This window comes from Hylobates moloch, unplaced genomic scaffold (assembly GCF_009828535.3).
Source record: "Hylobates moloch isolate HMO894 unplaced genomic scaffold, HMol_V3 SCAFFOLD_7, whole genome shotgun sequence".
Classification (NCBI taxonomy): domain Eukaryota; kingdom Metazoa; phylum Chordata; class Mammalia; order Primates; family Hylobatidae; genus Hylobates; species Hylobates moloch.
Genome location: NW_026652282.1, coordinates 92,951,268 through 92,976,595, shown reverse-complemented (window position 1 = coordinate 92,976,595; position 25,328 = coordinate 92,951,268). Strand labels below are relative to the sequence as shown.

The 25,328-nt window shown below is 44.0% G+C and overlaps 1 protein-coding gene across 13 annotated transcripts in view; it reads right to left on the bottom strand.

The window, feature by feature from the left end:
* The window catches only part of PAK3 (p21 (RAC1) activated kinase 3), a 302,976-nt gene that overhangs the window by 122,426 nt on the left and 155,222 nt on the right, over window positions 1-25,328 (bottom strand). For 2 of the 13 annotated variants that reach the window (XM_032757465.2, XM_032757472.2), the window contains exons 1-4: window positions 9,082-9,306; window positions 8,043-8,109; window positions 7,815-7,924; window positions 2,183-2,330 (exon numbers count right to left, since the gene is read on the bottom strand). The exons of 2 other annotated variants lie outside the window; for them this stretch is intronic. The gene's annotated coding sequence lies outside the window, so the exon portion shown is untranslated. Of the gene's footprint in view, window positions 1-2,182; window positions 2,331-7,814; window positions 7,925-8,042; window positions 8,110-9,081; window positions 9,307-25,328 lie in introns of those variants that run through there. 9 more of the 13 variants (XM_032757466.2, XM_032757475.2, XM_032757468.2 and 6 more) reach the window with 5 other exon arrangements.

Below are 25,328 nucleotides of genomic sequence, written 5' to 3'. Positions count from 1 at the left end.
ATCAATGCAAGTACACTGGAGTGTATGAAATCGAGTGTATGAATGGCTGTGAGTATAAGAAACAGTTGGAGTGTGTGCAGGGGGAAAGTCAATGTATTATTTGTGTATAGCGTATGTGTGACTATATGGGAATTTGGGCAGGCAAAGGTGATTGTATCCTCTGTGTGAATGTAAGTGTGAAAGTGTATGATTGAGTGTGTGTGAGAATATTAATAGCATAAAGGTGTGAGTAGCTGTGAACATGAGGGTGGGGTGTATGGTAAGTGTGTTGTGTGCATTAATATGAAAATGTGAATATGTGAATGTGAATTTGTGGCAGTGTGAATGTATATAAACGTAGCATGTATGTAAATATGATTGTGTGTGAGGGTGAGGGGGTAAGAGTGATCATCATTTTGAATGACTCCAGTATGAAAAGTGAGTGAGCCCAGGGGATGATGTGACTGTGTGAATGTACAAGAGTACAGGAATGTGCTTGTGAGAGTATGTATGTGTATGTGCATGAACTAAAGATACCAAAATAACTTTGGATGCTGGGAAACTCTCTCCAGGAAGTCCCTTTCTTCCCAAAGCCACAGCATGTCTTCTGTTACGGGCAAGTTACTTAGCTTCTCTCAGCCTCTATCTCCTCCTTGGTAAAACAGTGATGATGATAATACCTAACTTCAGCTAGTATCACTTGTATAATCAGAAACAGCAATAACTATTAGAAAAAAAAATACCTACCTTGCAAGATTATCATAGGAGAAAATGGTATCATGCCAGTAAAGTGCCTAGCATAGAGCTGGCAACAGTAGACAATAAATACAAGTTATTATTGCATCTGTCACAGAACACCAAAGAGCGATTCAGGGGCTTCTCATTTTAGTCAGTCCTAGTTACCTTCTGTCCGTCAAGGTCTAAAGAGGATCCCCTACCAGAACATCGCTAGAAAGTTGAATGCATCAGTATCAACAAGGCTGTAATTTCATACCTTCAATTCCATGGCTGAAACTCTGGAGCTTCCCTTTCATAAGAAGGCATCACAGAAACACCTGCTGCTGAGCTGCAGTTTTACCTTGTCTGTAGGCGCACTGTACGCTCAGTGTGAAAGGGAACTATATCGCTTATTCCTTGCTTGTTTTTTGTTTAGTTTGTTTTTCTGTTTTTTTTTTTAAAAAAAACATTTGGTTGGTTGTTTTTTGATTTGGGTAGTAGGAGAGATGCCTAAGCAACTGATAGACAGACAGAAGACCAGACGGAGGGACAGCAAGCTACAACCAGGTAGCTGGACTGCAGGAAATAGCAACAGAGGCCAGATGGAGAAGCTGACAGAAGAAGTTATAATGCCTGCCTGAAAGGCAGACAAAGAAACAAATAGATTATCGGAGAGACGGGCCATGAAACCTGAAAGAAATGCAGAGGAAAAGAGAGAGGCCCAACTTGCAAAGCTGCTGAGGAACTGTTGAGCCCTTTTAAGGGAGACTAGAGATCTGTAAGATCTAGTCCCTGCCCTTGAAGAGCTTACAATCTAGTTTTCCTGGTAAGATGAATACTCCAGAAACCATGCAAGAATTATTTAAGGCAGTAGGGCAGCAAGTGCTACACTGCACGCTACAGACTCAAGTGCTGTTGGAGACCTGGTGGAGGAAGTGCATCACGGTTGGGTGAGAAAGCAGAGGGAAGGTTCGGGAAGGTTTAAGCTAAGTCTGACAGGCCCAGCAGCAGGGATGGAAGGGGTTGGGGTACGCTTCAAACAGGAAGGTAAAATTAAGGTTATGGGGCAGTAGAAATCATAGGAACTGATTGGCAAATTTGCAGCATGTGGCTGAAAAGCCACCCAGGCACCAGGAAAGGAGGAGAAAAGAAAATGACAGCTTGATGGGAAGCATGTCTGTGTTATACCGAAGCTCTTAGATGGTGCTTGACATCTGCAACGGACTTGGCAACGATTGTTATGTTGTTTCTCCTCCTCACCCCAAAATGTAGGTCAAGACTGTCATTCCCATATTAGAGATAGGAGGGAGGCAAGAGACTAAAGGCAGCTGTACTGGGCAAAATTCCCCAGAACATAGGGGTCATGCCCTGAGGCCTAGCTCACGAGGTCCAGGCAGAGTCTTTGATATTGGGAGATCTGGTGGAAAAGCAGCATTTGCCTGCATTTGGAGATCCCTAACTCCCTGCCCTGGACTCCATTACTCACCTCACACCGCCACTGCTGCAGGACTTCAGCACAGGTGGGCACTGCCCATGAGAAGGGTCCAGGCTGGCTTCAGCTCCTACAGACTCAGTGCTGGGCACACCAGCTGCCACAAGATGCAAGGACTCAGCTGCTCTTTCTTGGGGGAAACCTGCCGAGAGAAGCGTTGTAGGGGAGAGGGAACCTCTTTCCCCACCTGCTACAGCTCCTTCATCCAACTCCCACCAAACATCTCTCTCTCTCTGTCTCTCTCTCACACACACACACACACACACACACACACTCTCTCTCTCTTTCTCAATCTCTCTGGTGAATTTCAGAAAATCTCTTAAGAAAGCTAGAAAATCAGAGAGCTAAGAAGTGTAAAAACGCATTGTTACATAGGATTCCAGAAAGGGCACAGAAGTGGGAGTCAGGAATTGGGAGTTACAAGCTGAGAATTGCTGTTAGTCACCTCATCATTCTGGGCCTGCTTAGTATCAAGTGAAAAGGCCTGCCTTAGTTGCCTTGGATAAGTGTTGGAAGAACTAAATCAAATAGGACAGATGTGAAATATTTACATAGTTTGCATAATTATGGAGCAATGTATATAATCACAGGAGGTGGTAGAGTCCAGTGGACAAAAGGAAACTGAGACACAACGGCCAGTGCAGGTTGGCTCTGTGAATATATGAGCTTCCTGACGTTGTGGCACTGCATTCAGTTCAGTTCAGTTCAGTTCATCCCTCAACTCTAAGTCTCCACCTCCATTTCCATTCCCCTTTTCACTAACCTCTTTCACTGGAGAAGGGGGAAAAAGTCTGTCTGCCAGGCAACAGCATTCTGAGGCCTCCTAATTTGCTACCATCTCACAGGTGCTGAAGGCCCCAGCCTCTGACCCTGATTGGAGCTCCCCTCTACCTTCTCCTGTCTCCACCAGGTAAGTCTTCCACAGTCCTCCCCAGGTTTCTTAGGGCGAATACATACTGTTTACTGTTGTTGTTTTGGTGATAATTTACCCTATTTTTCCCACAGAGGTTTCCATGTCTAACCATGAAGGAGACTGAGTCTCTTTGACCCCTCCCTTTCTGCCTTTTCCCACAATCATTTGAGCCTCTCAAGGGACAGGCTGATCTTCTCTTTGTAGAACTCCAATGTCTGCAATCCTTCCTACTCTGCTTTCCTTTCCCCTTCCCCCAGCGGTGTTTGTCCTCAAAGAAAAGCAGAAACTACATGCTAATTCTCAAGGAGGCATGATTCAGGCTAGCACCTATTTATTACAGACCAGAATGAACAGGGTCCTAATCCAAAGAGATGGCTAGATGGATATCTAAACACGGAGATTGCAAAATTGAAGCCTTAGGGAGCCAAGAAAAGCCCCATGATCTCCAATTCCCCCTTCTGGAATTTAAAGTCCAAGCCATACTCTGGGTCTGCCTCTTGCTCTCGGGCAAGACTCCAGAGCATATCTGTCCCCCAGCATCCCTGGCATTCCATGTGTGCTTCCCACATGCACACTCCAGGCAGCCTTTCCAAATCCCACCCACTGCACCATTGAATGGTGTACTCGCCCCCTCCCTCCCTACGTGAGCTCACCCTGCAAGATCTCACCCTGCAAGAGGGTGGGGTGAGGGGGAGAGGAGTGCGAGCTGCCAAAGCTCCAGAGAGGGGTGGGGCTCAAGGAGGGCACAGGAAGAGTGGCTTCAAGAAGCCCCCTGCCCATCTCTGGGGATGAGGGCAGACAGCAGAGGCAGCATCCACCCACTGGGGTGGGAAACAATACTAGAGGATGTAAGAGGAGGAGAACACACCCCCTACCTGTACTACCAAGAACCTCCATGTTTTTGAGCAAGATCAAGAGCTTTCCTGAAGCCCACCTCCACCTCCCCGCAGCCCCAATTGTAGCACCACTTTTTAACTCCATGTTGGCCTGCCTTTATTTCACCAATTGCTCGAGTCAGTGCAGAATCAACTGACAGGACACAGTATTCCACCTGGTAGCCACACTCCTCTCACCTGCCTGGGGGTGTGTTGTGTTGAGAGTAGGGCAAGGGGAGATATCCTGCATGTGAGCACATGTGCATACTGGGTCATGTATATCTGCACAGTTCCTTGTACCATGTTATATGTCTGTGTATGTGTGCTGTGTCATATCTACCATGACATGTATGTATTGAGTCTGCATCATATTGTGTGTGTGTACAGTGTCCTGTTAATATCATGTTGTATACGTGATCATGTCAATAAGCTACTGTGTGTGTGAGTGCTATGTGTCTGTACTGTGTTGCATGTGAATTGCATCTCTTCCATCCTTTGTGTATGTGCAATGTGTCTAATTCGTATTGCGTCATATCTGTATGCCATGTTGTGTGTCTGTACAGTGTTGTGGGCATTGTGTGCCTATATCATGTTGTATGTCTATACCGCCTTGTTGTGCACCTATGGCTCAGCCTCCTGTTGGAGACTGAGGTAGAAATCAGTGCACACATCTCATACATACCCAATACCCATCACCAACCCAACTCCACCCCCAGCCACCTTGCTGCATTCCAACTTCCTGCCAGAATCTCTGTCTGGGAAGTAGGGCTGCCACCTTGGCGGTGGGGGTAGGTGGAAGCTCTGGACATCTACTCTCTCTACCACAGAGCCTTCCCATGCCAAGTGTCTTGCTCAGCACCGAAGATGTCTAGGAAAGGAGGTTTGGAACCTTTTTCAGGCCCAAAGGAAACAGCGCTGGAGAGGAAGTTGTGGGGAGCTGACTCCCTCTGTAAACCCCCAGCCCCATCCATATATGCAAGGAGAAGGACTTGCAGGAAACGATGGCTGGCTGAGTTTCTCTATCAGGCTGGTTGGAAGGACTGGGAGCCTTCTCCACAAGGAACAACCGCTGCACAAGGGCACTGGCGAACAGGCTGGGACCTGGGATGCATGGGGAGCTCTTAAAATTGTCCCCATTAAGGTCACTAGAGGGCACTGTTGTGCTGATTGTTAAGGATAGTGTTTCTTTTAGGGTGCTGAATTCCACAGTGCCTGGGGCTCAGAGGGAGATGGGGGAGGAGGACACGAAGGAAAAACATATACACCCTAAGCCAGGCCCTTCCTTCACCTTCATCCCAAGACTTTGTTTTGAGATTGAGTTAGGGAGTAAGGGCCACTAGTGAATATACCGCCACCCACCCATCCCCTCAGGTCTGTGAGACCCACCCACACAGAACCTTTCAGGGGCTTGGTTATAGGGTCCCTAGCAGATTATTAACTTGGACTTCTCTTTTCCCTCCTGTTCCCCATTCACATGAAGTAAAAGTAAAGCCACACTGTTGAAAGAGATGAAATATATGTGGTTGTGGGGTTGTTTTGTATTGTTTTCCCTAAAACTGGAGGGCATACAAAAAAAGAAGGGATAATTTTTCTGACAGGGGAAGAAGAGGGCTATACTTTAGTGGACCTGTCTTCATTACCAAGAATAAATGGACCACCTTATAGAACAACTAGTGTCAAGTTCATCGTTTGAAAGACAAGGAAACTGAGGCCTAGAGAGGGGCAAACACACTGTCTGGGACCCCCAAACACAACAGGGGTCCCAGACTGTCACTGTCTGGGACAATGTGTTTGGGGGTCCCAGACCAGGCCCTAGCCCTCCAGAACACTTGACTTCTGACTCCCAGGGTTCATTCCACTCCAGTTCCTGGTCCTTTGGCCCCTAAAAAACTTCACTCTCCAAATTCAGACCCCTCCAACCTCAAAAACTCTGGCCTCCCTCTCCACCATGCGGGTTCCAAGGCCATCCTATTCCATCTCAGCAATCAGGCCTCTCTGTGACCACACCTTTCTAAGATTTCCTCTTCCCACCAGTAAATTGTTACTCTCTTTCCAGTTTTCAAGGTCCATCTCCCCACTATGTTTCCCAGACTCAGACCCAGCTGTAGCTGCACCGTTTTGCTCCTCATTGCATCCCCTGGGTTTAGCACAGATTGCTCCAATCTGCAGATAATTGACCAAATGTGGAAATCAGACACAGATCTATTGCATTGATTAACATTTCCAATTAAACCCCCGGTTAGGCTGTGTGTATTAGTGACTCAAATAATCACCGCGTATGTAAATGCAAATGCCTTCCAAAGCCACAGAGCGCGGTAGGAAGCGACGCATATCTGGGAGGAAATGGAAATAGACTGCCAGACCCGGAGGTTCATTTGGTTCTCCGGTAACCCTAAATGAGATTTTAAATGTGTGGCTCTTAGTTGATCCCAGGCTGAAGCATCACACCTGAAATGGAGGACTCGGGTCCTGCGCGTCGCTGCAGGCCCTTTTCCGCCCCCTGCTGGAGAAGCTGTGTAGTGCCGAGTTGGCAGACGAGTCCACCCCAGGCCCTGCAGAGGGAAACGCCTAGCCCCCGGCAGGTGGGGGTGGGGTGGGGGACGCGTAGCGCAGGCTTAAGTATGCCCCAGATGCCTAGACGGCTGCACTTACCTTCCGAAGTAAAGGTTTTACACAGTTCCCTACGCACACAGGGTCCCCAGGGATCCTGAGAAGGAGGGCTTTTTTTTTTTTTTTTTTTTTTGAGCAGGGGTCCCAGACCAGGCCCCAGCCCACCCATGTAAAAGCAGTCAACCTACCTGTCTCGGCCAGATTGATAGCGCCTCCACTTCCCTTTGAGGCACCGTCCTTCCCCACTGCCCTCTCCTTACCCAGGAGGAAAGAGCCAGTTGTTGAGGCTGCTGCTCATTGAGTTTCTTGTTCTCTTGGTTAAAGCTACTGGTTCCTGAAGGTGGGTTACGTGGGTGGGGATGCTGTTGATTTTAAATATCTAGAATCATCCTTCTAATTCTTGGCTGAGCTACAGCTGCCGCAACCACCAGAGTTGCCTATCTCACCAGAGAATTCAGGGCTTTTGGGTTCTTGGTAAGGCCATGACTTTTCTTCTATCTCTCTCTAGTTTGCTCCTGCCTTCCTGCCTACTACATCCAATCTGTACATCTGATGGGTTTTTTTGTTTGTTTTGTTTTTTTGCCTTGGCCACCTTCTTTAACCTTAATTTAGTAGCTTAGTCTCTGAACACATAATAGCAAAGTCTCGGATGTCAGCACCTCCCCATCCCTGCAGTTCTTTTTATTTCTCATTTCCCTCACCTGGTATGTCCACTACTCACCCTCTCCCAAGACCTCAGCAAACTTGTTTGCTCTATATACCATTTCCACCTCTGACCAGGAAAATCTGCAACCTGTGGGAATGGTTAGCTGGTCAAAATGTCCCTAGGGTCCTGTGTCCCCTAGCTTATAACCCTATTGCATGTGAACCTCCTTTTCCTGTCAGGTCTCTCCTACAAGGCCCAGCTGCCTGTCCGGAGGCTTGCAGGGTCAGCTCCTTGACATCCTAAGGTCTCTCTGACCTCAGGATTCTCAGCTGTCAGCTCTTGCCCAGGCTACCTCCTAGTCTCTTCCCATTTTGCTTCTTGCATGGGCTGGGGGATATGACACTTGTATCCAGAAACAGAGGCTTACAAATGGCTCTGTCGCCAAGCCTCCGCCTGTTAGTCATTCATTACCATATCAAGTCTCTTTGCCCAAAGTTGCCCCTGATTGGAGGCCTCAAGTACCAAATCACAGATCTTGCCCAATTATAATTTTGCAAATGGCCCAGTGAAAACCGCACTGACCTTTACACCTCGCTCATCCCAGAACAGGGCCACGGTGTTGTCACCAACAGGAATGGACCTCCTTCTGTTCCAATACCTCAGACAGCCATACACTTGGCCTGGATTTGAGTCTGCAAAACCATGGGGGGAGCAAGACTAACATGGCTAAAGGCTTCCCTGCTGAAAGCCGTTTTTTAAAAATAGCACTGCAACCGCCCCCATCATGCTTCCCAAAGCCAAGCCACTCACCCTTCTCTCCTTTGCTTCTACAGACCAACAGCCCAGAACCCTCAAGTCTAGAATCTGGAACTGGATTCTGAAAGGTGGGACCAAAAAAAAAAAAAAAAACAAGTGGGGCCTCTATCTCTCTCCTTGCCTGAATCCCCCTCTTCCCACCATCCCCCACCCCACCCCACCCCACCCCTTAACCACCACCTAGGGAAGGAAAACTTGCCAGAGCAAGAATCTAAAATGTTCAGTTCACCCAAAAGTGCGGCAGTAATCCTGCCAGAGCCAGTTCACAAACTGAGGGCAATGTCCCCCAGCCAGCTAAGGGGAACAGGAGAGGAGAGGCAGTGGACGCAATGACACTGCTCCCCAGACAAAGAGAGGGCCAATCCAGGGACCCCGAGCTTTCTGGGGACGTTATTGCATCATTCCAATCCCCACATGAGAAGAAAAGGGTCCCCCTGTTATTACCATCCCCCCACCAAAAAAGGGGAGGGGGATAAAGAAAAATAAAAGAAAGAGGGGAAGGCGCCCGTTTAAGAAAATCGTCACTTTTTCTCTTTTCTCGTGTGTGTGTGTGTGTGTGTGTGTGTGTGTGTGTAAGGGGCGGGGGGGGGGTTCTGCCCCGGACTTGGCCAGACCGTGGCCACACCCCCTCCCCTTCTCTAGGGAACTGCTGTCACAGCTACTGGGGCTGGGTAGGGGGGCGGGGGGGGGGTGCGAAAGGGAAGACTTACAGGCTGACGTAGCTTTCAAGGCGGGTTTTGCCTCAAGCGGCCCAGGCCCCAGTAAACGAGTCTAGGGTTTGACCAAGCGAAGGAGCCCCGGCCCTCTGGGAACGGCCCTGACACACCCACTTGTCTGAGAACTGGGATCATGCAAACTGCTCGCTTGGTCTCAGGGCTCCGGGGAGCCACGTAGGAGACTCGAGGCTGGGGCACAAACAGGACAGGAGGGGGGTCCGGAAAGGCAGAACATTTGCCCAGCAGTCTTAAAGCATCATCCAACAGCCACCCCCTCCCCCCGCGGTAGCCCGGGTGCAGTTAGTCGCGGGATTTACCTGCCACGGATCCAGCCACCCCGTCAAGACCTTTCCTCTACCTCCGAGCGCTCCAGCTGGTGGGGCTGGGGAGCCGCAGCCCCGCGGCCGCAGCCGCAGCCCCGAGCCCAGCCCGCTCCCCCTGGCTCTTCTCCCGCCCCCGCACACTGGTTCGAGGCGGGGAAAAGCTGCAGCCCCCAGTGCGAGATCCCAGACGGTTAGCTGGCACAGCTGCCCGCCCGCGGTAGAGCCCCTGCTCGGCAACCGCTCCCTAGCCCTTCTCTGCTATTACGTCACCCGAGCTCTGCACCTTACCTAGGCCAATCAGATGGTGAGCATAAAACTAAAATCGCCCTGAGTGGGCTACTGGGGACCAATCTTTTGTTTCCAGGCAGGAAGCGCCTGGGAGGGGGAAAAAACTGAAGGGGAGGGAACATGGAGAGGGAAAGGGAAAGGAGATGGAAACTTCTACACTGTCAGGGTTGTCTAGACAGAGGTGGGGCCATCAAAAAAGAGGGGCACCTGACAGGATGGAGAGGAGGGGAGAGTTCATGTATCTTCCTTAATTGCTCCCCTCAGGAAAATTGAGATTTCAGATGAATTTTCAGGGGACGAAATCTGTACAGCTACACGGGCACGCTTTATTCGGGGGAAAAAAACCGTTTTGATTTGGGACACCACCTGTCAGCCAGGCAGGTTAAACTGACGGAATCTCTAAAATACACAGAAAACTAAGAGAGGCAGATGTGGCAGTGGAATTCAAAGAGATGGCAGTCTAGATCGGGAAACTACTTTTTTGCATATGAAGCACACACATTCCAAAAAGCAAGGAATTATACAAAAAATAAAAATAACTCTACTTCAAATGGAGTTTAAATGCGATTCTCTCTGTCCATCCTTTCCCTTAAACCTTCAAAGCTTTCTCTTGTCTTTAGGATACGGTTCAAATTTTTGCAGATGTCCAAAGCTTTCTAAAATCTAACTCCAAAAATAATCTCTTGCTACTCCAAAATCCATACTCCCCATGATTTGGCTAGATTATGTAAATTATGGTGAATCCCAGCAAGGAGACAGTAAGCTGCCATAAAAAGTCAAATAACACAAAACAATAAGGACATTCAAATTATAATGATGTAAAATATGCCTACAGAAAACGATCAGAAGAGGACATAAAATTGTAATCGTTGGGTTAAACTAGTAGTATTATGAGTAACTTTTTCTTTCTACTTTCAAATTTATTTTTATAAAGATAAATATATCCTCACATACTTAAATGGCCAAAATAGATCATGACCCTTCCCAGTGAACTTTTATTCAATTTTCTCTACACTGTGTAACATCCAGCAATAATTTCTCCATAATGCCAACAAAATAGGTTTCAAGAACACGAGTGAACTAATATATCTGCCCAGGTCCTTTTAATAAAAGCCGTACAAAAGACCCACAGATGACCAGACGCGGTGTCTCACACCTGTAATCCCAGCACTTTGGGAAGCCCAGGCGGGCAGATCACCTGAGGTCAGGAGTTCAAGACCAGCCTGACCAATATGATGAAACCCCGTCTCTACTAAAAATACAAAAATTAACTGGGCATGGTGGCATGCGCCTGTAATCCCAGCTACTTGGGAGGCTGAGACAGGAGAATCACTTGAACCCAGGAGGTGGAGGTTGCAGTGAGCCGAGATTGCGCCGCTGCACTCCAGTCTGGGCAACAAGAGCAAAACTCCGTCTCCAAAAAAAAAAGAGCTACAGATTCGCCAGACAAAACATCTCAGGCAGTTGAAGAATGGGATGCCTCTTTTGGACTGATTCATATTAAATTGTGATGATACAGGGAATTGAGAAAAACAACAACAATGATCCACTCTATGCCAAAACAAGAAAGAGGGAGGCAAAGACTAAGTAAACGATGTAATCCAGACTATTTTTAAGGGTCACTTTGCATTTTATTTTCCTAAATTCAAAATATATATATTAATGCATATATGAGTATTACATTAACATTGTAGAAAGTGGTAGAGCTGGGATTTGTATGTAAATGAGTCCAAAGTCCATGCTTTTTCTAATATGATACAGTTTACTACTGCTAAGAATTAAACGTGGTATTACTGGTTTCGTTAAAATACATACTTGCTTTAAAAGAAACAGACTATTTAAGATTGGCATTTTTTAAAAATCAGGCATTTTTAAAAATAGCTTTTTTGGTGTCGTGGTTGTCTTTAATGCAAAAATATCCAACACTCTCATTCTCAAATCCTTCATTAATAAGTTGGAATCAGGATGGTTCTGACTCCAGTGATTTTACAGATATCTTTTTAATTAACTTTGGAGTTAAAAAAATAAGCAACCACATCCCACTGATTTTTTTTTATGCCATGGTAAAAATAATATAAAAAAATCACAAATCAAAATGAATGTAATTTATTCAATGTTACATCTCTGATTTGTAAAATGCATTCATTTGGGTTAAACAAGAATCTTTTTTAAGAAATAGAAAAATATAACTGGATTTTCCTGGCTAATGATTTAACTTGGGTCTTCTAGGCTATTGATTTAAATTGTAATTAGGAGGTATTTGATTTCACTCTAATCCTCCCATATACCTCAGCTATAACTCAGAGCTATTTATGCAGTCACTATACATGGTTATTTAAACGTTTCATGGGTGTATTTCTTTTCTCTTTAGTGATTATAGAAAGTAGCATGTGGACAAAATCCTATCAGGTGATTGACAAATTAAAGCATAGTGATGTCATAGAAAGAGGACTGGACTTAAGACCCAAGCCTAGGGTCTTCCTGTGAAAGGGTGATAACCTATGTTATTCTTGATACAAGAAAGCAGTCTTTACTGTCAACATGGTTTGTCATCCAAGAGTATAGGGCAACTGCATGGGAGATCTCAGGAAGGGATTCTAATCTGAAATATCTTAAAGATTTCATCTGTGTAACTTTTCCCCTCAACTCACCATTTTGACCACCCAACTCACTGTTCTCTTGCTTGGGAGCTCTTTGATTTAAGGGTATTACAACACTACCATCATAACCACTTGGCATGTGTATCCTACTTCTCAGGTTACAAACCACTTTTGTATCTCCCCATCTGATCCTCACAACAACCACAACAGTTTACTATGGCAATTATTATGATCTGCATTTCATAGATGAGAGAATGGAGACTCAGGGGTTTGAAGTTACCTGTCCAATGCTTCACAGAGATGGTCCTGGAAACCAGGGCTCCAATTCTCAGTTCTATGTTTGTTCTGCCACCCTATATGGCCACTTGAGTTGTATATCTTCTCTGAGTCTTACCAACCCAACTAGCCCCTTGATTCACGTGAGAAGTGAGAAGTGCTGGCATGGGGCTTTTTTTTTTTTTTTTTTGAGACGGAGTCTCGCTCTGTCGCCCAGGCTGGAGTGCAGTGGCGCAATCTCGGCTCACTGCAAGCTCCGCCTCCCGGGTTCACGCCATTCTCCTGCCTCAGCCTCTCAGAGTAGCAGGCGCCCACCACCACGCCCGGCTAATTTTTTGTATTTTTAGTAGAGACGGGGTTTCACCGTGGTCTCGATCTCCTGACCTCGTTATCCTCCCGCCTCGGCTTCCCAAAGTGCTGGGATTACAAGCGTGAGCCACCGCGCCCGGTCTGGGGCTTTTAATAACAGAAGTAAACTGAAATGAATATCTTCAAACTGTTTCAGTTAAATCCTGGATAAAAGGAACGTTGCTCACTCTCATATACAATTGACGGGAGTGTAAATGGCACAACCTTTTGGGAGCACAAGTGGGTAATACTTAGGAAGTTTTAAAATGCATGTGCCACTTGACCAAGCAATTCCAACTCAAGGAATTTGATTATCAATATATTCATAAAAACATGTCAAGAAATGTTGAAATATGTTATGCTGAATATTATGTAAGAATGAAAAATATTGCTTAAAAGGTAGCCTAAATGTCCCTCAGTAAGGGAATTGTTGTTTTTTTAGTCACTTTGTCAAATATGATTGCCATGTAAAAAGCTGTACATATCTAATGTATACAACTCTATGAGTTTGGGAATAAGTATACACCTGTGAAACTATCACCACTATCCAGGCCATGGACATATCTATCACCTCCCAAAGTTTTCTCCTGCCCAAGTAAGGGAATCATTAAATAAATTATGGTAGATACATTTCGGACTATTATGCATCAGCTTAAAAAATCAAGTATATAGACCTCTCTGTACTGAAATAGTAACACTCCTTGACCCATTCTTGAGTGAAAAAAATGCAGAACAGCACGTGTATTATGATTTTATTTTTGTTTAAAAAATTGCGTACGTTTGTGTTTTAACTGCTAAAGGGGACACTCTGGGAATAAAAGAGGGTAGGAAAGACATGTGGGTATGTGTATATGATGGGGGACATTAACTCTTTTCTTTATATACTTCTGTCTTGTTTGTATGTTTTTGCAATAAGCATATGCTATATTTTACTTGTAAGAAACATCATTAAATGGGGAAATAGGAAATACAGTCTTATTTTGGATAAGACAAAAGCAAGCAAACTACCCCTGCTATCCTGAAAGAGGTCTGAATGCCAGGTCAATGATTCGGGTGTAGCAATCAAGGCTATGGTGTGCCAGACTGAGCTGAGCCATACCTGGGCAGGCACTGAATGCAAGGCAGTAATGAATAACCCACTGGGCAAAAGCAACCCAGATTTCCTTGCTCCCTTCGCACCCCTGCCTCAAGTCCTACAGCCAGAAGTTGCTCCCAGTAGTGGACTGTTTCACATTTTTGTGTAAAGAGTAAAAAAAAAAAAAAAAAAAAAAAAAAAAGTCCCCACTCTTTCTCTGAATACAAAAGAACCTGGGGTTTGGCAGCTGGTGCACAGCATTAGCCAGGAGCACAGTGCCTACTCCTCCTTCAGTCAGAGCCGCTCACTACAACCTGTTGCCATTACTGCAGTCTGGTACAATGGAGCCCCTTCCTTCCTGCCTCCCCATGCCCGTCATAGGCGTCTCAAGCTCTTCTGTGGCAGGCAGCATTGTGGGTTACCTGCTGGGCAAAGAGCAAGGAGCATCAGAGATGCCAAGAGGTCTTGTCCTAGGTCTCCGAAAAATCAGAGGTGAGGGAAAGAGGAAAGCCCATGGCTGGGAAATTACCATTCTCTTGGATCTTCAGAGTTCTTTCCTGGAAATCAGGTAACCCAGGTTCTATTCCAGCCTCTGGAGAGGAAATCCTGAACAAGACTCAAATTTCGCTGGGCACTAGTTTTCTCCTTTGTCGAACTCGCCTTGCCTCTCTCCTTGGATTGTTGTATGGATACAAACAGCTAATGGAACAAAAGCAGATTTAACAGATTTCTGACCTATACATCTCCTTAATAGACTTGCTGAATCGCATTCACATATGCTCCCTAAATGGTGGCAGCTTGGGAATGAAGGATTTCTCCTGACCTTCTTTCACTACAATTATCCCGCGTTAGAGACCTGCCCTGTAGAACCTATGAGCTTTCTGAAGCCCCCAGCTTTTGCCCTCTTCCCTTCCACCAGGGAGTTAGTGAAGGAAAAGCAAAAGACAATTAAATCCAGGTGGCTCTGGGTGAATTAATATGAGAATTCGAAAGTTCCTCTCCTCTGACTTGGTTTTAATTAGCCCTGCTTCCACCATGGTCCTACATATCAAACCACATTGTTTAATTGAGCTGATGCTCTGTTTGATTTTTCTCCCAAGTGGATCACATTATGTATTCCTTCCTTATGTGATCTCAATCACTGCACTACTAGAACCTAAGTCCAACCTGCAGAGTGAATTGAATTTGGAAAGTTGGTTTCATTGCTCTCCCCATTTTACTAAGAAGAAAAAAGAGAAGGAGAAAGTAGAGAACAAAATCTAGGGGATAAAGAATGAAGGAGGTAAAGAGAAAACCAAATCTTATTTATTTTTATTTTTTTTTGGACCGGCTGGACTATGATGTCATGTTTTTCCAGCTCACCTGTGATTGGCTGCTCAGTTCAGCATCTGCTGAGAGCTAAAGGCTGATTATTTGCCGGAGATACAGACCTTTCAGGGAAGCTTTGAATCATTGCTGGTTGTCGTGACAACCTGGGCAGTGTCTGCTCCTGATAACCACATAATGAGGTTGTCAGGAACAGAAGTGCCCCCATCCCCACACCCAACCATCTAAAATGGTGAGCAATAGAGCATTTCTCTCAGGAGGCGAAGAGAAACTAAATCACCAAAAGGCAAATGGTGGAGATCCTCTCAGACAATTTATGTCAGCCAAATCCTGGAAACAATCTTGAAGAGTTCCATACCTACCCTCTCCAGGTCCCTCTTGAACTCATGTATCCACTATAATCCAGAGACATGAGGAACAGGTGGCGAAGGGGTGAGGAACCTCTGCAACCCTCCAGTAAAGCTAAATAGAGGGAGGTGCAAGTAGAATGCCAAACTGACTAAGGTAAGGCACATTACCTCTCTTCAAAGGGCATCATCATGGGCATGGTCCGGGGAAAGGAGGGCTATGTGTCAAAGATGGCAGGGCATGGCCAAACCCAGTCCCCAAAGCCCTACACGAAGAGAGATTGAGGGAGATTGGTTGTGGGCTTTTCTGCTTGCGATTTTCATTTCCCTGGAGGTAAACACCTCACTTTATATTCTCGTGGGGCTCCAGATGTTCTTGAGAGGGAATATCAGTGGCGTCTTTGTGGTACATTAGAAATTCCTAGGACAGACTTATTCAGCTCCTACTAAGTGCAAAACATACATCTAGGTGCTACAGACACTACATAGGTGAGTCAAACTTGGAGCATCTCCTCAAGAAACTTGGAATCTAGTTGGGAAGAGAAAATATACACCCAGGAAACTGTGATACAAGACAGATGTAGTAAGTACTACAAAAGAAGTCTAAATTCTTTAATGTCAGAGAGAGGAGAATCACATCCAGATTGTCACACTCCAGCTGTAACTCATCTTTCCAGGGTTTTCTCCCACTACTCCTCCCTTATACCCCGAAGGTCAGCTGTATCAAACTTCCTCTGTTTCCTTGATGTGCCTTGACTTTCATATCTCTGTGCCTTTCCTCCTGCTCTTCCCTCTGCCCACCACAACTTTCTCCCTCCTTTCCTTACCCAATGATACAGAACACATATTTCCAGACTCTACTCAAATGGCATCTTGTTGATGAACAAACTGGTCTTACATTTATAATCCCAAAGGGATCTGTACCTGGTGGATATGGATGTTGACTAATCCACTGATATCACTACAGTACCCAATATTCAAATCCAGAAGCATAAAAGAGAACACTGGTACAACCAATTTTGGGTTATTCATGGAAAAGCATAGATAAAGTCAGACTAATTTAGGAAAGTCTTATTTAGATAATCAACACAAACCTGTTCTCCCATTAAACATCTTTTATAGCTTTCTTATTTTGAAGTAGTTTAAGACTTACACGAAGTTACAAAAATAGTACAGAGAGTTTCCATTATCCTTCACCGAGTTCCCCCAATATTTTGATATATTATATTGATTTTATTTTGCACAGCCGCAGTACATTGACAAATCCCTGGAAACTGGGATTAGTATATGACTACTAACTCAAATACTGACTTTATTCAGACTTGCCTGGTTTTTACATACATTTTTCCATTAACTATTTTACCAACTTGGCTGAAGAGGAGCAATATTATTAATAGTTGATCTGAATGTCAATATTTTTCTCGGGCTCATCCCTTTCTGACAAGGACCAAAACCCAAAAAAGTCAAAACTTCCCCAGAACTGAAAGAGTGAAAGTCAGTTTGAGCTAAGCAGCCCTGCCATTAATCAGGCTGGGAGAATGGACAGATAAAGCCAGCTGTGAAGTTAATAGAAAACGCTTTCTCCCAAGGTCACACAGCAGTTTTAAAAGGCCATAACTACACCGCCTCCTTTGAGTGACTACTCCTTTCTTACCAGTGATGCCTTAAACCTGCTTTGCTACTTGTATTTATTACTGGAGATACTCAGTTGTTAAACCACACAATAAATTTGAGTTTGTGGGACTATAGTCTTCTCTCTGATAGTCTTTGGCTAATTAAGCTTTACCATAACAAATGGTAACCAAGCCAGGGTTACCTAGAAAGCCCCTTGAATGATCAGAAGTTAGCCATATTTCCTGGAATCTACCTAGAGGCTCACAGTGTGACTAAAACGGGTATGATATACATAACAAATGTCTAATAAACTCTCACCACATTGATGTGGGATTGTTCTATATCAAATTTAGTGTAATGGTACTGGATACAAGGACAAAAGCCAGGAGGGGCATTATTACATAGACATCCAGCACGCAGTCTCTGTAATTAAACCGCTGGCCTTCAAATCCCAGATTCACTATTTTATAGTTTGATAACCTTGGACAACTTATTTAGTCCCTCTGAACCTCAGTTTCCTCATCTGTGAAATGAGGGATCCAACAGCACCTTCTTCTTAGGGTAATTGGGAAGGTTAAATATAAATTAAATGCATGTAAAGTGGGAAAGCATTAGGGTAGTGGTTCTCGATTTGGCTGCACAAGGAACTACCTGGTGATTTTTATAAAATGCTAGTGCTTGGCCCCTACCCCTAGACATTCTAACTTAATTGGATAGCATGAATCTGGACACTAGGATTTTAAAAATCTCCTCAGGTTCTAATCTCCTCAGATTCCTATGTGCCGCAAAATTTGGGAACCACTGTATTAGGGATTTCATTACTTAAGGACTATTTTTCTTCCACAGGCTTGTGGTTATTCTCTCCTGATCTCCCTCAGTGTCTGATATCTCTGAGTGTCCGAAGAAGGCCAGGAAGTGGAATGGGGCGGGGTGCGGGGAACTTCTCAAGGAGAAGGCCTTAAATTTTATCTTCTTGGAGGCTTTACCCAGGTTTTTTTGTTTGTTTGTTTGTTTGTTTGTTTTTGCAGTCCCTGTCATGATTACCAGATGGTTCGTTCTGGTAATGAACATCCCTTTTTTCTTTTTCTTCCATGTCCACAGCAAAATGATGAAGATATTGAATATTTGGGTAAAACTGAAGCTGTATTAATCTTCTCTTCTGTTTTCCCCTCCCAAACAGAACTCAGTCACACTTCAAATTAAGTGTTCTCAAGTGTGATTTTACAAAGTTAATATGTGCACACAGGATTGGCTGACCACGGAAGATGTGTTTGATAGATGCAGATGTGCTGTTATTTCATATAATTAAGCACCTGTTGCACTTCATAATCAATCCTTTTTTTTGCGATAATGCAAGAACTTCTTACAGTCAATGTTCTCTCATGTTCACTTGATATGATCACTTACAGGGAAAGGGCATTTGAAACAGCTTGCCCCTCCTACCCTTTTTAATCATCCAAGAGAATACATTCCCTACTCAATACATAAATATCAATTAACTGATGAATGTTAAAGGTCAGCAGAATAGAAGTTTACAATATGTTCATAATTATTTTAAAAGTGGTTCACCACCTCTCTCCCACAGCAAACCCTGCTACACACACACACACACAGACACACACAGACACACACACACACACACACTTACTTGTTCATTCCGGCTGCTAATATGGAAAATTTAACGAATTCTGATATGTGAGGCTAAAGTTTACTGCCAAAAAGGAAGGGGGGCAGGTTGCTAGGCAAATTAATACTATAAACATAGAAAAGTGACAGCCTGCCAGGAGAGTATGCTAACACACGTTTTTAAAGCGCCACTCTAAGTGCACTTTGCATTCAAATGACCAATATGCTAATTATAGTCCTTATCTGTTTGTTTGAGGCCTTGAGAGTCTAGGCAGCTCAGAGCACAGACCCCAGCCAGCAGTTTGCAGGTTTTTAGAAATAATAACGTGGCATTTCTTTAAACATATTTTCAAATTCAAGCTTCTTACAAATCAAGATTGGCCTTTCCCTCATTCGGGGAATTAGTGAGGCTTAACTGTGTTCACTGTGGTGCCATCCCCCACAAACCCCTGCTAACAAAGGCTCTGACTTCTACTTGAGCACAGTCTGTTGGGGCAGATTTTCATGGTAATTTGGGGGCTCTGTTTTGAAAGACATGGGGCGTCTTTGTAAATGGGGTTGGTAGATGGCAGCGGGTGGGAAGGGTGTACTTTCTCACTAATCGTGAGATTGTCTTTGACCCTTTTTAACTTTCACCACCATGTAAGGCCATGTAAGGCCTGAGTTAAGAACTCTTAACTCAGGTTTTTTGCAATTTACATCCCCTAATTCTGTCCTTAAGAGAGAGGTAAAGAGACAGAACACCATTCTCCCTACACTCCGGTTGAAATTATCAGACATCTATCACAACTATATTGGGGATGGGGACTGAGGATTTATCATTCTTCCCCCAACCCTAGGCTCTATTTGGATTTGCTTGGTAGGGGAGGGTGATGGTGAGTGTATCCTGTTTTATTTATATGACACAATCTTCAAATTCCTTACTTTCTCTTACAGATTTATGGTAAAATCTGAACTATCTAGAATCCCACAAACAGCGCCTCAGAGAATAATATTTTTTGCTATATTGCACTTTGAAAAAAGTACCCGCCCCCCACCGCCCTCCTGCCCAGTGCACACATGTGCACATGCACACACACACACAGGCTGACATCACAGTCTTCTCTCTAGGGTTTAAGCTAATGATCCATGGACATAACAGGCTTATTCTTAAAAATATTATGAAATTAGTTTTATCGTGTTCTTTCCCTTCCTGTGTTCCAGTCTTCCTTTTAAGGACTTCTCCCAGATACCCCAAAGCCCAATGAACTACAGTCACTGCCTGTTTCCTTCCTGTATCCAGAAAGGAGACAATCTGATTGACTTCTTTGCTGTATGGTCTTACCAATTTCATTTATTGCTCCTTTTAGGTTCTGTGTATTTTAGGAGAACCTTTCTGGAGTGGGCAACAATGCTTGAATCAAAGGAATGATTTGCAGACGTGAAAATGTAGACACCACTGCAGGCGTCTGGGGAGTAGATGAAAGAGGGATATTTTGGAGAAGAAACATTGCAAATCACACTGCTAAAGAGTCCTTCCCCCAACAAGGTTGGTTCTGATACCCACGACCTCCAGGGTTCTCAGTCATTCACACCATCTTTTCAGTAATCCACACCATGTTTTCAAAGGCAGACTTCTGCATTCATACTTTAAAGCAAGACTCAACTCCAAGAAGCTTCAAACAAAAATAAGGCTTTTGAGTTAAACAGAGATTTAAAATGCCTAACAGAGCTGCTGATCCTCCGGTTAATTGCAATCTGACCATATTAGGAGTCAAGGCAAGTCCCTGCCTCAGAGCATCTTTCTTTGCTGCCATACATTTTTATGCTTTTTGATTTAAAAGGCTGGAGGTGACAGTGGGGTTGGGGAGCAATCTCATGGCTAGTTTAGCCAAGCCCCTGGATATCCTAGATTTAAAGCAGACTGGCTAAATTGAAAAAACATTTTTTTCTCGCTTGGGAATTTTGATTGGCTATGATGTATTACTTTTAAAAAAAAATTGTCTTGTTTAAACAATCAAATTATCTTGTTTTTAAAATTACATCTAAAACCAACTCAGTACTTTAAGTTCCATGCTTTCTGCCACCTTTGGAAAGCCTGCTTGTACTAAAAAAATTAAAATACATTTTCATCTAAGGAGATTCTCTCCCCAGACCATTTTGGGTGAACTGAGAGCCCAAAGCTGTTTCTATATCAGCCCAGAGACATGGACTAGGCCATTTACTCAGTGGGTCATTTGTAAAGCTCCTATAAAAAGGGGTAGTCGTTTTTCAAATAATTTACTGCACCAAATCACACACAAAAAAGGAAGGCACTAAAATGAAACATAAAGCCCCACACATTCCCCTGAGTTGGCGAAGGGATAGTTTCAAAGTTTCTGAATTAGAAAGAAAAATGTATCATAGAAAGGCTTGGAGGCTGGATGACTCAGCTGTCAGGCAGGGTAGTTAAAAACTTCCCTGGTTGTGAAGCATCGACAAACTTGACATCAGAACTTATCAGTTACTCTGCTTAACTAGAAAAAAAAAATGGGTGTCATCCATCCACATCTCAGCAAGGGAGGCAGGCCCCAAAGTAGCAATCTAGAAGTCAACAATATCAAATGCATAGCTTGAACTGAGTGTGGAATATGAAAATCAATAAGGACAGAAGACACAGAAGATAAGCAACCCATGTTTAAACCTTCCTCACAGTTAGGGCTAAACATTTATAGCCTGTGCTTATTTTGTTTCATTTAACAGTTACTACTTTCCTTAGAAAGCACAGAGAAAAGAAAATTCATTAAATCCAGTAAATCAGTAATCTGTTGAATATATAACACATTCACATAAGAGTGATATGCCTCTGACCTAGTTTCCCTACAAATCAAGTCAAATAGACCTGGCCCTTGCCCTCCAGATGCCTACAAAGATAGCTAATACAGGAAGCAATAGAAATGTGTGTGAAAGAAAAATAGGACAAACACTGTATGCTCCCCTGTGGATATTCCATGAACACATTTGAATGGACTAGCCAGTCAGTTCTCCAGCACACTATAGGGTTGTTGAATTTTATACCCCAAGAAATGCAAAGTAATTTTTAATATATGATTAATCAGGATGAGTACATCTGCAATCAAAAAGATAAAAATAATTTTGAAACTGCTTTTATCCATAGCATGGTTGAAAGAGTTGACTGTCCATAAACTAAATAAATAAGATCAGTGCTTGCTGGCAAGGCCATGATCACCACTCTCTCTTCAATGCCTAGCACTCTGCCAAGCACCAAAAGGCATGCAGTATTTGTGAACCAAGTGAAAGTCATGCTGTAGAAAGAAAAGGGTTGGTTCATGCAATGGGGAAAGCATAGAGCAATTGTAGGTACTGCATGAGTGGAGAATCTCTCCCTTGCTTACTGTGAAGAGCATAGAGCTGCACCTTCCAGAATGAAACATTCAGAGACAATGTCTTATTTGTAGCAGTAGATCAAAGAGGCCAAGAAATGGCTGAGATGAAAATAGAGGAAGAAGGAAGGACACAAACAAGAATACAATTCATCAGTTCAAATGTTTAGAGCATATTTCAGGTGGCAAAGGAAAGGAGGAAATGTTCCATTTAAAGAAGAGGTTAAAGAACAGAGAGGGTTCATATGAATAAAACTGGGAACAGAGAAAGGGAACAAAATCTAGCCTTGTCATAAGTGAGAGAGGATATGGAATGAATAATGATTTGAGCCTCCTCAAGTGGAGCCTTTTTAAAGTCAACTTGCAGACAAATGAATAAACTAATTTAGGAGAGCAGCAAGTCATGAAGGCCTTATTAAAAATAGCCATCAACCAGAATGAGGTAAGGGATTACTTAGGAAATGTGAGCCAACTGAAACCAGTAGTCATGGCATACCAAATCTTATGAAGAAAAAGACTTTCTGTGCTGTATTTTGATTTAAGGGAAAGGAAGGTAAAAAGCCATGACAAGAAAACCAAACAGGAAAACCACATTCATTTAGATCTAGCCAACTCAGTTTTGTCATAATCCCAGACCTAGGGTGGAATAAACTTACCTTTTGCATTTCAAACAAAAAACTGTTAGCTAAGCAAATTATTAGTGTTCATATCAGATGGGATTAAATCACCTTGGGAGAAAATAATTTCTTTTAAATATTTCTTTGGCACTAATTTGCATATAATAATCCATATCCTAATCATCAACATGTCTCATGCAATGAACAACCTTTTACTTTTGAACACCTATTGTGTGTCAAGAAGCATGCTAGACATAGAAGATACAAAGCTAGAACTATATCCGTGCTCCTTGCCTTTAAGAAACTCACAGTCAGGTATCAAGGAAGGAGGAGAAAAATATACAGGAGAATATCATCCATTTAAAAAACATTGCTAAATGTCTATCATCTGTCAGGAAAAATTCTAGATAGTTGACATATATAACATATAACATATATATTTAATTGATAAATAATTGCATATATTCTGTACAACATGATGTTTTGAAACATGTATACCTTGTAGAGTGGCTAAACTGACCTAATTAACATATGCATTACCTCATATGCTTATCTTTTTTTTTATAGTAGAAACAGTTAAAAATCTACTGTCTTAGATGGCCGAATAGGAACAGCTCCGGTCTCCAGCTCCCAGCCCCAGCGACACAGAAGACTGGTGATTTCTGCATTTCTGCTTGAGGTACCGGTTTCATCTCACTAGGGAGTGCCTAACAGTGGGTGCAGGACAGACGGTGAAGCGCACTGTGCGCGAGCCGAAGCAGGGCGAGGCATTGCCTCACTCGGGAAGTGCAAGGGGTCAGGGAGTTCCCTTTCCTAGTCAAAGAAAGGGGAAACAGACGGCACCTGGAATATCGGGTCAGTCCCATTCTAATACTGCGCTTCTCCAACGGGCCTGGAAAACGGCACACTAGGAGATTGTGTCCCGCACCTGGCTCGGAGGGTCCTATGCCCACGGAGTCTCGCTGATTGCTAGCACAGCAGTCTGAGATCAAGCTGCAAGGCGGCAGCGAGGCTGGGGGAGGGGCGCCCGCCATTGCCCAGGCTTGCTTAGGTAAACAAAGCAGCCAGGAAGCTCGAACTGGGTGGAGCCCACCATAGCTCAAGGAGGCCTGCCTGCCTCTGTAGGCTCCACCTCTGGGGGCAGGGCACAGACAAACAAAAACTCAGCAAAGAACCTCCACAGACTTAAATGCCCCTGTCTGACTGACAGCTTTGAAGAGAGTAGTGGTTCTCCCAGCACGCAGCTGGAGATCTGAGAACAGACAGACTGCCTCCTAAAGTGGGTCCCTCACCCCTGAGCAGCCTAACTGGGAGGCACCCCCCCAGTAGGGTCAGACTGACACCTCATTCAACCGGGTACTCCCCTGAGACAAAACTTTCAGAGGAACTATCAGACAGCTGAATTTGTGGTCTCACGAAAATCCGCTGTTCTGCAGCCACCGCTGCTGACACCCAGCCAAACAGGGTCTGGAGTGGACCTCTAGTAAACTCCAACAGACCTGCAGCTGAGGGTCCTGTCTGGTAGAAGGAAAACTAACAAACAGAAAGGACTTCAACACCAAAAACCCATCTGTACATCACCATCACCAAAGACAAAAAGTAGATAAAACCACAAAGATGGGGAAAAAACAGAGCAGAAAAACTGGAAACTCTAAACAACAGAGCACCTCTCCTCCTCCAAAGGAACGCAGTTCCTCACCAGCAACGGAACAAAGCTGGATGGAGGATGACTTTGATGAGTTGAGAGAAGAAGGCTTCAGACAATCAAACTACTCTGAGCTACGAGAGGAAATTCAAAACAATAGCAAAGAAGTTAAAAACTTTGAAAAAAAATTAGAAGGATGGATAACTAGAATAACCAATGGAGAGAAGGGCTTAAAGGAGCTGATGGAGCTGAAAGCCAAGTTTCGAGAACTACGCGAAGATTGCAGAAGCCTCAGTAGCAGATGCGATCAACTGGAAGAAAGGGTATCCCTGATGGAAGATGAAATGAATGAAATGAAGAGAGAAGGGAAGTTTAGAGAAAAAAGAATAAAAAGAAATGAACAAAGCCTCCAAGAAATTTGGGACTATGTGAAAAGACCAAACCTACGTCTGATTGGTGTACCTGAAAATGATGGGGAGAATGGAACCAAGTTGGAAAACACTCTGCAAGATATTATCCAGGAGAACTTCCCCAATCTAGCAAGGCAGGCCAGCATTCAGATTCAGGAAATACAGAGAACGCCACAAAGATACTCCTCGAGAAGGGCAACTCCAAGACACATAATTGTCAGATTCACCAAAGTTGAAATGAAGGAAAAAATGTTAAGGGCAGCCAGAGAGAAAGGTCGGGTTACCCACAAAGGGAAGCCCATCAGACTAACAGCTGATCTCTCAGCAGAAACTCTACAAGCCAGAAGAGAGTGGGGGCCGATATTCAACATTCTTAAAGAAAAGAATTTTCAACCCAGAATTTGCTATCCCGCCAAACTAAGCTTCATAAGTGAAGGAGAAATAAAATACTTTACAGACAAGCAAACGCTGAGTGATTTTGTCACCACCAGGCCTGCCCTAAAAGAGCTCCTGAAGGAAGCACTAAACATGGAAAGGAACAACCGGTACCAGCCACTGCAAAAACATGCCAAATTGTAAAGACCATCGAGGCTAGGAAGAAACTGCATCAACTAATGAGCAAAATAACCAACTAACATCATAATGACAGGATCAGATTCACACATAACAATATTAACGTTAAATGTAAATGGGCTAAATGCTCCAAT